We start from the raw sequence: 12,570 nt of genomic DNA, 5'->3' as shown, positions 1-12,570 counted from the left end.
GGAGGGGAGAGCATGTTTGCTGACACCACCAAATGCTGGCAAGGATATAGAGCAACAGGAACTCTTATTCATTGCTGGTGGGAATGCAAAATGATACAGCCACTTTGGAAGACAGTTTGGCCGTTTCTTACAAAAATACACATACTTTTACCATAAGATCCAGCAAATGCTCCTTGGTATTGACCCAAATGAATTAAAAACTTATGTCCACACAAAAACCTGCACATGGATGTTAACAGCAGCTTTAATAATAATTAACAAAGGTTGGAAGCAACCAAGATGTCTTTCAGTAGGCAAATGGATACATTACTTTTATGGCAAAAGTCTCAATTACTTTTGCGCCAACCTAATAATATCATGCTATTAACAGAGGAGGCAGCGTGGGGTGAGGAAATGCCATTAAGAAAGTCTCAGATGAGTCTCAGCATCAAGGTGATGTGGCACATTGAGGAACACAGAACCTGGATCAGCCTGACTAGATTCAGTCCGTATCTCTGTGCTGTCTGGTAAGTTCTTAAGAGTACCATATACTAACTGATTGCACCACTGGAGCTTCAGGTAAGTTCTTTAAACTCTCTGCAAAATGGAGGTGATAGTAAAAGTACCTGTTACTGTTTTGAGTACTAAATGCAATAATACATACAAAGCTCTTAGAATAGTGGCTAGCAGGCGAGCACGGTGGCTCATGCCTGTAATTCCAGCACTTTGGGAGACGGAGGCGGGAGGATCGCTTGAGCCCAGGAGTTGGAGATCAGCCTGGGCAACATGATGAAACCATGTCTCTACACAAAATACAAAAAATTAGCTGGGTGTGGTGGTGTGTGCTTGTAGTTCCAGATACTCAGGAGGCTGAGGTGGGAGGATGACTTGAGACTAGGAGGTAGAAACTGCAGTGAGCCATGATTGCATCACTGCACTTCAGCCTGCGGGATAGAGTGAGACTCTGTCTCAAAAAAAAAAAAAAAAAATTATTGCTATTAGGTCATTGTTTGATAAAACTTTAAGCCTCTGCATTCACATCCACCCCTTGCCCCCACCTCATCATCAGCTTTTCCAAATGCTGAGCATTGCCCAGTAAGACAAGAGCCTGCCCCAGAGGTTCTCAGAATTCTTCCCATGACACTCCCATGTGCTATGGAAATTACTAGTTTCCTCCCATTTGGCTTTACTCCATCCCTTTCCCTCTTACTAAAGAAAGCATTTTGGAAAACAGGTGAAAGATAAAGTTATTGTAAAGATAATCTTGCTCTTTTTAAACTTAAGAACAAAGTGTAAATCGTTAGAAAACTTGATTATTTGTCAAATGATCAAGACAAATGAGATTGAAAACCACTGGCCTTCATGGCATGCTTAGCAAGAAAGGGACTAAAAATGAAATGGTAAGAAAGCCCTGAACAGTAACTTCTGTGGTCCCAGGAAGTAGTCAGTGACATTACCTGGAAGTGTTACAGAACCAGCCCCCAGAGAGGGACCTTTCATGAGTCCCACCAGGAAGTGACACTGTTTCCCAAAAGTAATAGAATTGGTTCCCTTCCCCTCCACAGGGGAACTGCAAGAGCTGTGTCCTGAAGCAAACAGACAGAGAAGCCACCCGCTTTGGGATAAGTAGTATATTGTTGACACTTTGTAGGGCTAGCCTTCCTCAGCAACGTAAGTGATGTAAAAAATGGTGCTGAAATATGAACAACAATAAGATACCACTACACACCTATCAGAATGGCCAAAATCCAAAATGCGGACAACACAAAATGCTGGGAAGGATGTAGCACAACAGGAACTCTCATCCATTGTTGGTGGGAATGCAAAATGGTACAGCCACTTTGGAAGACAATTTGGCTGTTTCTTACAAAACTGTGTATACTCTTACCATATGATCCAGCAATTATGCTCCTTAGTATTGACCCAAATGAATTAAAAACTTATATCCACACAAAAACCTGCATGTGGAAGTTAATAGCAGTTTTAATAATAATTGACAAAACTTGGAAGCAGCTGAGGTGTCTTTCAGTAGGCGAATGGATAAATAAACTAGGGTACATTTAGACAATGAACTATAATTCAACACTTGAAAGAAATGAACTCTCCAGCCATGAATAGACTTGGAGGAGACTTCAAAGACTATTATAAAGTGGAAAAGCCCATCTGAAGAAGGCTATATACTGTATGATTCCACCTATGTGACATTCTGGAAATGGCAGAACTATGAAGACAGTAAAAGTACCAGTGCTTGCCAAGGGTTGCGAGGAGGGAGGAATGAAGAGGCAGAACCCAGAGAAATGTTAGGGAATCCAAACTGTCCTGTATGATACTATAATGGTAGATACATGTCGTTATACATTTGCCAATACTCATAGAATGTACACCAAGAGTGTCAACTATGGACTTTGGGCAATAATGAGATGACAGTGTGGGCTCATCCATTGTAATAAATGTAGCCACTCCAGTGTGGGGGTGTTGATAGTGTGGGAGGCTGTGTTGTGGGGGGCAGAGACTATATGGGAGCTCTTTGTACTGTCTATTCAATTTTGCTGTGAAGCTAAAGCTACTCTAAAAAATAAATTCTATTTTAAAAACCCTGTAAATTAAAGCTTGAAAAAGTCCATGGAGCAGAGATCTGGAATAAGTAGCCCCATGCAGGAAGTCCCATCCCAGCATGTCAGAGTGGTAGACACAGAACATCAGCAGAACAAACGATTCCAGCCCAAAGACCAGAAGAAAAAGACTCATCTTGACCATCCTTTCCTTAGGGTTCTTTTCTTAGGGTTGCACTTCCTCTGTGAGGAGGGAATAGGAAAATGATAGTCAGACCCCAACAGGTGGTGGTTTGTGATAGAATTGTATTAACTGAATAATAATATGTATATAGTTCTCCCTTCTATTGTGTTCAATTGCACTCTTCATTTTGTGGTCTTTGTAAAACCCTAAAAGGAAGTCTTTGGAAAGCCATAGTTATGGGTCTATATATCTGAAATGGGTTGTGTGACTGTCTCAGTTTGGGTTCTTCCCAAACCAGACCCTGAGACAAGAATTTGAGTATAAGTCGTTTATTTGGGAAGTGCAGGGAATACTGATAGGGAACAGGGAAGTGACACAGGAAAGGAAGCTAGTAAAGCCTCCATTTTTTTTTTAAATTTTATTATTATTATTATTTTTGAGACAGAGTCTTGCTCTGTCACCCCAGGCTGGAGTGCATTGGTGCGATCTCGGCTCACTGCAACCTCTGCCTCCCGGGTTCAAGTGATTCTCCTGCCTCAGCCTCCCGAGTAGCTGGGATTACAGGCACCTGCCACCATGCCCATCTAATTTTTGTATTTTTTAGTAGAGACGGGGTTTCACCACGTTGGTCAGGCTGGTCTTGAACTCTTGACCTCAGGTGATCCACCCACCTCAGCCTCCCAAAGTGCTAGGATTACAGGCGTGAGCCACTGTGCCTGGCCAAGGCTCCATTATTAAAGCAACTACTGCCGTGGGCAATTGAAATGTAATTTTACAGGGATGTTCTGAAAAATGGCGTAAAAAACACATCTCAGAATAATTCTTCCTGAGTAGCAAGTGGCTGGGGAGATACATTTGGAGGGCTATTGGAGTGCAGACCGGCCGTGGTCATTTCCTGGTGCTTCTCTGCACAAGCATATGTCAGTTAGAATAGCTTCCCATGGTTCTAAAAAGAGCCTCCAGGCCCTAGAGGCCCACACTGGGAGCTGTGTCAGCTGGAGCTTCGGTGAAGACTGTAAGCAGGACACTGGTAACAGCTGCTACATTAACCACTGCAATCATCCAGGTTCATCTGGTTCCTATCCCAGCCCCACCATTACCAGCTATAAGATCTTCAGCAAATTTGTAACCTTTCTTAAGATTTGGTATTAAAGCTTAAGAATTAACACCAGCTTATGAGGTGGCTGTGAACATCAACTAAAAAATGTGTGTCAAGTAAACCCTGGCACATAGTTTCAGTTTATATATATGCGTGTCTGTGTGTGTTTCTGTGTTTGTGTGTACACACAAAAAAGACACACACACATATTTCTTGGAGTAGTGAGATAAGAGACTGCTCTCATTGAATGTAGCTTTAACAAGGCTCACTTAGACCCGAGAGGGCTACATATTACCGACCACACTGGGAAAGACCAATTTTTGTATCAGATCATCACCCCGTTATTGAGCATACACAATATAAACAGGATCTAGATTGGCATTCCCAGGGCTTTAAGAAACTTTCAAGAAAGTAATACAAGAGAGAACTTCTGTAGCTGTCAGATGGCTTCCTGGCTCTCTCTGCTCTTAGGCTATGATTTGGTCCTATAAGCAAGACCCAAGTCAAGCTTTTTCACTAGTGGGAGAGTGACTCTCCTCTCCTAGCAATGGAGATGAGGAAACAGAAGGTGCTGTAGCTTTCCAAGGGAACTGTTTATCTCAAGATGCCTCAAGGACCTCCACGTTCTCTTCTCAGTTTGGGGCTGTGGCTTACTCCACTGCTAAAACAATGAAATCTGCCCCTGAAAAATAATCGTTTTATGGAAAGAAAAATGTTGTCAAAAAAGAAAATCTTCATTGTATTGCAAAATCTCTAAACTGTTGATTGACCGGTGTGCTTATTTTTCAAATGGAAAAATAACACCTTTTTTAAAAAAGTGAACTTTCATACAAAAGATACTGAAATTTTACAGGTTTTTCTTTTTTTACTGAGATATTATTGACATACTGAGAAAAATCTTGTATTAAAAAACTTTTTGGCATTAAAAAAGCATGGATAATAGCTGCATTTTGTTGGCTCTAAAATGTTATGATTCAGAATTTGATTTGGATTTTAAAGCCAATCAATCTTCCAGTCAACATTACTAAAGGTCCAATTGGCAAGAGTATTAACTAAAAGAAGGCAAAATATTTAACAAAAGTTGATGGTTATTGAGTTTTCAAAAGAATGTCACTTTCTAACCGTTGTTCTTGAGAAAGGTTTTGCAATATCATCTGGGTATTTTTAAGTAAAGGACCAAGGTTTGGTTTCTGGTTTGATGTAGGGGCAGTTTGAGCCAGAACCAAGAAATGTACTGGTTCACTTTTTACAGTCTCTTCTTATCCTACACTCCTATGGCCTGACTGCAGCAAGGGATATCTTGAAAAGCTACCAGTTCAGTGGGTTTCCTCTGGGCATTCATTAGTAGACCTACTTTGTTCGTAGAATGATTTCTTTCAAGCCTGGAACCAGAGTTGATTTTTGTACTTGCAATTTCTCCTAACTCATTTCAATGTTTTGTTTCTCATGATACATTTTAATCTTTCTTAATTTTAGCCTTTTTACTTAGTCACCCCAATTCTTCAAACTATCTGGACATGTGATACCCAAGGTCTTATACCTTATTCTGTTCAGAGGAATGACCAGACAACCCAAACTTATAGCTTTCCACTTACAGACTCACTTAAGCCCTGCTAAAGTGGGACTGAGATTTTCTGATTGCTTCTCTATCTGTCAGAATTTTGATTTTTAATCCCTGTCTGCTGGGTTTCAAAGTTCATGCATTTTCTTTATATCACACACCTCTCTTTTTGGGTGCAAAACTGAAAGACAACAGCCTTTATATTTTTGATGAGTGTATGACTAATGCTGTTGCATCTGGATCAGAAAAGAGGAAATTCATAACAAATGGCCAGCGGTAATCACCTCTAAAGTACTTGAAACTGGTTGGGAGAAATTTTCAGAAGCTTTCCCAAACTTTTCATTTACCTCTTCTAGTGAATTTGGACTTTCCCAACATAGGTATTTAAAATTCTTAAAATGTTCCTTATTCATTGTATTTGCTTTCATATTTACTTTCATTATCATCAATTGAAACATCTTGTTCCTGCTATTTTTTCTGCAAATAGGTGAATTTGAACAACATCAAGACATAAATAGGCCTCTGTGGGCTGATCTGGGAGCCCTACCATTTAAAAATTGTTTCTAAGAGAAAACATGTTCCAATTCTAAGCAAACAAACAAATTAAAACATAATCCTTTTGTACATTGGACATGGCTGATTTGTGCCAGGTTAAGAGTATAAAGTAGAAGCAAGACTGGCCAAATTCAAATTCCAACTCTGTTTCCAGCTAGCTGTGTCATCCTGAGCAAGTTTCTTAACCACACTGAATCTCTATTTTCCTTTCTTCTTACCTGGAGGACATAGTACCTACTGCAGAAGGTTTCAGAGAGGTATGAATGATGTAATGTACATAAAGCACAGAGTAAAACTTAATAAATATTAGCTATTTTGATCCTGTTTTTAAGGTCCCATTCAGGCCCATGACTTTAGTAGGAAGGTGAGAAGGAGGAAGGCCAGGGTCTAGGCTTTGCTTCTGAGGCCACAAGTCCTTTCTAGCATGCAAGCCAATAGTTTATTACAGAAAGACTTGCTGTCATAAGGATTCCCTGTATCACCCTGAAAAGTTTCACCATCTTCTGTGCCTGTTTTTTCTTCTTTAGGATGGATGTCAGCAATAATAAAACCTTCCTCTCCTTAACTCACAGACCTACTGAGAAAATAAAGGAGAGACTCTCTGCTTGAGGTCTTTGAACTAATCAATTCCACATAAGGTGTCATGAATCCCAGACTTGTGAAAGTTCACATCTGTAGTCATCCTTTCTCAGTGAGTGAAGTGGGGAGGGGGAGACCAAATTCCAGGGAGTACTGGAACCCCTGGCTATGGATCCATGCTTGGGATTTTGGGCTCCTCACATTCCAAAACTTACAAACTTCAGTTGTATTAAAGGACTTTGGAGACAGATTGACTTGAGGTCTGGCCCCAGCTTTGCCACTTATCAGCTATGTGACTCTGAACAAGCCACTTAATCTCTCAGAGATAATATCAGTATCGCCCTCAGAGGGCTGTCAGGATGAAATGAGGGGGTGCACACAGCATATTTAGCACAGTGCCCAACACAGGCTTCGTGCTCAGAGTGTTAGATTTGATGATGATGATGATGGTGATCATGATAATTTTTGTTTACTGCTTAAAAGTGTCCATCCTTAAATATCACAACTGTTTATTATTCTTTTCTTAGTTGCTCTGCTGCTGCAGTGGTTTGAAACAGAGGCTCAGGCTCTCCAAAGATATTCCCTTCTCCAGTTTCTGATAGAGTCATTTTGAAACTATTGCCCTAATTAAATCGCAATGTTGGTTCTATATCTATTGTCTGTTTTATAAGCCACATAATTGTTAAAAGAGAGAGGATGCTAAACATATCTTTCTACATTTTCTTCTTTCTTTCAAAGTAATGAGTTTTCTGATTGTTTTAAGGAATTAACCATGTTGGCAGGGCATGCAGGTTGTCATTTTGATGGATCCTCATAGTATATGACAAGATTTGACAAAGAGTTTTCAAAAATCATTAGACTTGCCAAAATTCTAGTCTGTGCCTTATCAAGAGTCACCATCCTATACTATACATCTGAGAGTTTGTCAGATAACAAACAGAGTTGCCACAGCTAGAGTTGGTTTGTGCTCCTCAGGTCCTCTGCACCAACTTCAACCTGAAAAACTACAATTTTGTATCTTAGAATTCCAAGTAAGATTTCATTTGAAAAGAGGTTCACAGTTAATACGCTTGTACTTTTCTGCATGCATGTCTTTCTGTAGACTTAGACAGGAAATCTATTTCTAGACTGGGAAAAACATTTTAATTAGCCATTAGTAGTGGGTCAGAGGAGTAAAAGAGGAACAATGAGAAGTCTAAGAAAAAAAAGGGAGGTAAGCATAGACAAACAGATACAGCACATTGGAGTAGAAAAATACTTTTTTTTTTTTTTTTTTTTTTTTATCAGACAGGCTCTCAGTCTGTTGCCTGGGGGGAGTGCAGTTGTTACTGGTGGAGGGTCTTGACTACGAGTTGTCCAGGTTCTTGGTGTTTGGAACGAAGAATTGGACAAAACACACAAACAAAGCACAATGAAAGAATGATGCAACGAAAGCACAGATTTACTAAAACAAAAGTACATTCCATGGAGTGGGGGCCTGCTCCAGCAAGCGGCTGAAGAGGCTGGTTACAGAATTTTCTGGGGTTTAAATTCCCTCTAGAGGTTTCCCATTGGTTACTTGTTTACACCCTATGTAAATGAAGGAGTGGCCCACGACCAGACTGATTGTTCATGGGAGGTGGCCAATCAGAGGCTGAAGTGAAATTACAATGTTACACATGAAGAGTTGGGTAGTCTGATTGGTTGTGGGAAGGGACCAATTGGAGGTACTTTTCATTTTTCATCTACCATGCAGTGCAAAGGGAGTAGCCTCTGATCCTTTTGTTACCTGGGTATGGAGAGGTTGGGTTTTTCTTTTAATTTAGTTCTAGGAAGTTAGCAAACGTGATCTCAGCTCACTTCAGCCTCAACTTCCCTGGGCTCATGTGATCCTCCTGCCTCAGCCTCCCAAGCAGCTGGTACTATAAATGCATACCGCCACGCCCTGATAATTTTTGTATTTTTTGTAGAGACGGGGTCTTCCTATGTTGCCCAGGCTGGTCTCGAACTCCTGGGTTCAAGTGATCCACCTGCCTCAGCCTTCCAAAGTGTTGGAACTACAGGTGTGAGCCACTGCGCTGGGCTGGAAAATAATTTTTAAGTTTTTTTTGTTTGATATAAGTTTAACATATCCGTGAGACCTGACTTCAGCTACCTGCACCTTAAGAATAGAAATTGGTTTTTAAACTCAGTTTTGTACATCAGGAGGAACTGGTCTGGTAGAGTTCCAGACTGGAACTGGAGCTGGTTGGAACCAGAAGCTGAAAAACTGGTATGTTACTGGTCTTCTTTCTATCTCTAGTCCCTGCTTGCCTTTGTTAGCTTCATGTTCAGACAGGATTTCATGGTCCCTAGCTAGTGATCCTGGGGGAGAGGGGTAGGAGAATAGGGATACAAAAGTACTCTTCTTTCCCAACGTTACTAGAAAGAGTCCTAGGCCTGGCCCTCATTGGCCAAAATTGAGCCATGTGCTCACCTCTCAGCCAATCACTGTGGTTAGGGGAATAAAATGCTTTCACTGGCCATTTCTGGGTCATACGTTCTCTCCCGGAGCTCAGGTGGGTGATGAATTCTATTTAATGTAGACCTCAGAGCAAGAGAGGGGTGTTATCCCAAAGGAAAATCAGTGCTATTCCAAAGAAACAAAACGGTTGGTATAAATTACATTCCTGAGGCTATCCCCTTTCATACCTGCTCCTGCTCACACTCAAAATTCCCAAAAGAGAATTTTGTGCAGAAGCTGTTAAAAACACTAGCTTTGTGTTTAAATTCTGTTACTCGTACTTATTAGCTTGGTGTGTCTCTGGATGAATGATTTAGCCTTTTTCTGCTTTAATTGTCTGATTTCTAAAATAAAGATAATAATGGTGTTCACTTCATTGGTTGCTGAAAAGATGAATTGAGATTAGGCTAAAGCAGCACGTAAATGGTTAGACCAACTAAGAATACAATCAATGTTTTCTGTTGCATAGAAACTCTCTTAACTACCTTCTACCTAACCCATCCATCTAATTCAACCCAACTCTCCATTCCCTCTTAAAACATACAGCCACTTTTGACATGCCCATAGCATGCTAAGTATCTGGACATGTTGGTTCCCACCCTTTGAATTGCAGTTGGCCCAAAACCTGTTTATTTGTACTGTACTTGTTATAATCACATAATACTAAACCAATGACCTGTAAGTGCAAAAATGCTTTTTGTGAAACTTCTTTTGAATGCTTTGTTAATGTTTTCAAAAGACTTGATAAAAGTGAATTGCTAAAAAGAATTGCTACAAAATTAGATATCGGCAAAACTTCATAAAAGATTGATGAAAATTATAAAGCTCTAGGGAGAGTCTTCACACAAAATGATTTATTAGTGTGGTTTATTCAAGAAACATAACACAGAACTCTAATCAAAGACTTATACTCAAAAGGCTTTGTCTGTAGAATATCAATTGACTGATGGCTGTATATACAATTATGTGTTTTAAATCTAAATATGCCTAAAATTATTTATGAGATTTTCTTACGATTCCATGCTCTAGCTATTTTTTCAATTAACTAAACAATAACCAGTTCCAAGTGCTTTAAACAGATAGAAAATGGAATTTGCTGTATTATTATTACTTTCAGTCACTGCCGTCATTTTTTAACCTCCCACTCATTGTTCAACCATTTACAATCTGGCTTCTATAACCACCACTCTCATGAAACTCTTGTATAAGAAATTGCCAAACTCAATTCCCTACCTGCTTTTTAAACAATGCGGTTTCTCAGAATTCTGCTTCCCCTGAAAGTTCAGACTCCAGGGGGACCACTTCCAAATACCCCATAAAGCTGAAGAACTAGAAAATCGAACTGGTCTTTTAGGGATTCAATTTTCAGCCACTACTAGTACCACCACTGAAAATCCATGTGGTACAGTCACTGGGTTCTTGTCCACTGCCGTAGTGATGCCCTTGCCGGCCAAGGTAAGTGCACAGGCCTCTTGTTTGGCCTCCAACATTCCAAGTCCTGGGCTTGCACTCAGATACTCCGTCATGGTCCCTGCAGCATGTCCACCATGCTATGGGGCTTAGGAGTAGAGGGACAGCTTTGGCCACATGCCAGGACCAGCCCTCTGGATGCTAGTGCGGAGCCTGGCTCACCTCTTGCCTCAGGGAGACTTCCTTTTGGGGCCCTTAATGACTCTCTCTCTCAGTAGAATTCTATTAGGACAATATCAGTGTCCCAAAGAGATTTGCGAGGAAAAATTGTTTAAGACTTTAAAATGAACTGAAAGATTACTGAGTGTCTTTATCTAGCACATCTTTCTGGATTATCTGATTCTATGGGACCTCTGTGACTTTCATTATCTTTGAACAATTTTATAACTCTGACTTGTAGACAACTGATAGGAATGTAAATGTAAAATCTGTGTAAGGACAATTGATTCCCCTTCTTTTCAAAAGACACGAGTTTTGCATCTATTTGTAAATTCATTTTAGCATTCATGGTTGACCTATATATGTGTGGTACTTTGAATTTGCCTTTGAACTAATTGCAACATCTTACTGGTTCCCTCATTAATTAGGGAGTTAAATAAAATTTTGACAAATGTGCATCTTACATTTGTATGAGGGTCATGATATATTTAAATATACATGATATATTTAAAGCATTATTCTTTAACAGCTTTTCATACTCCTGGTCCTCCAAAGGGCAGCCTTTGTCAGACCAGAGTTCTGTTACACCCTCCCCCAGGACAATAGCTGCCATCTTTCCTTTTATTTACTCCACTAAGAGGAGCCACTACATAAGTCTTTCTAGAATAGAGAATGTTTGCAGCAAGATGATTTACTGTTTCCAAGTAGAGAAGCAGCTGGCAACCCTTAAATGGCAATTTCCCTCCGTCAGGTTCCTTCTACCCAGGCACCTCCCTCCCAAACTCATTTCCACATCCTGCATGAACCTGTTCATTTGTATCCTGATGTCACCCTACTCTGTCTACTCTCCAGCTCTTTTAGGGCGAGGACATGTCTTACTCATCATTCTGGTCTCCATAGTGCCCAATAGTGTCACTTGTTTATAGTAGGTGCTCAGAAAAGATTTGCTGAATTTATTCCATGTTGTAGGGCAAAGAAAAATAGAATGGAAGCCTGTTAGAGCAAGGGTCTTAAAATATAGTATTAGGCTGCTGGAATTTTAGCATAAAAAAGAACCTTAACAATCTTCTAGTGGATATGATGAGAGGGAAAAGGGGGCCTGGTAGCAGTTCATAAACAGTTGCTCCAGATGCCCCTTCATAACACCACATAGTCACTGCCTCTCTTCCTACTCCTAGGGACCAACATGTCCCTACAGCCCTATGTGACTTTCATTGTACTTGGATCAGGAGTGAGCGTTTATAAAAACAAAACTAAAACTTTGTATCATATCAAATCTGGGACATGCTGAACTAAAAAGGGCCAAGTGATTATGAGACAAATAGCAACCTTGTTCTTACTGTGCAGAGAATTCTAGATAAAGGAAAAGGTATTCTGTAACACCTTGATACTCCTTTTTAGCCAGCACTCAGTGATCCCAGAGGAGATACCACCAAGGGCCGGGTGCAGTGGTTCACACCTGTAATCACAGCACTTTGGGAGGCTGAGGCTGGAGGACTGCCTGAGGTCAGGAGTCTGAGACCAGCCTGGGCAACATAATGAGACCTCATATCTACAAAACAAAAACAAAAACAAAACAAAAAAAACCCTGGGTGTGGTGGCATGTGCCTATGATCCTAGCTATTCAGGAGTCTGAGGCAGGAGGACCACTCGAGCCCAGGAGTTCAAGGCCGCAGTGGGCCATGATCATGCCACTGCACTCCAGCTTGGGAGACAGAGCTAGACTTTGTCTGTAAAGAAGAAAAAAAATACTACCAAGATTATTCTGTTTTTCATGAAGCCAACTCATAATGTCATCAGTTTAATACAGGCTAATTTTGGATTTTCCAATTTCACACCAATGGGAAATTCAATGTTTATGTTTTGTAAACACATTTCAGCATCCGAAGAGGAAGAGAAATGAACTCCCAAGATAATAATTATGTCTATCTGAGCACTTTGATGTTCTTC

The 12,570-nt window shown here is 40.4% G+C and overlaps 1 long non-coding RNA gene across 1 annotated transcript in view; it reads right to left on the bottom strand.

Moving 5' to 3' along the window:
- Nucleotides 1–297: 297 nt before the first annotated feature.
- The window catches only part of LOC116478008 (uncharacterized), a 71,104-nt gene continuing 58,831 nt past the window's right edge, over nt 298–12,570 (bottom strand). The window contains exon 3 of the long non-coding RNA XR_009209193.1: nt 298–576. This is a non-coding gene — a long non-coding RNA (uncharacterized LOC116478008). The remainder of the gene's footprint in view (nt 577–12,570) is intronic.

The sequence above is a fragment of the Hylobates moloch genome, unplaced genomic scaffold (assembly GCF_009828535.3).
Source record: "Hylobates moloch isolate HMO894 unplaced genomic scaffold, HMol_V3 SCAFFOLD_12, whole genome shotgun sequence".
Lineage (NCBI taxonomy): Eukaryota > Metazoa > Chordata > Mammalia > Primates > Hylobatidae > Hylobates > Hylobates moloch.
This window is presented reverse-complemented; position numbering and strand designations above follow the sequence as displayed.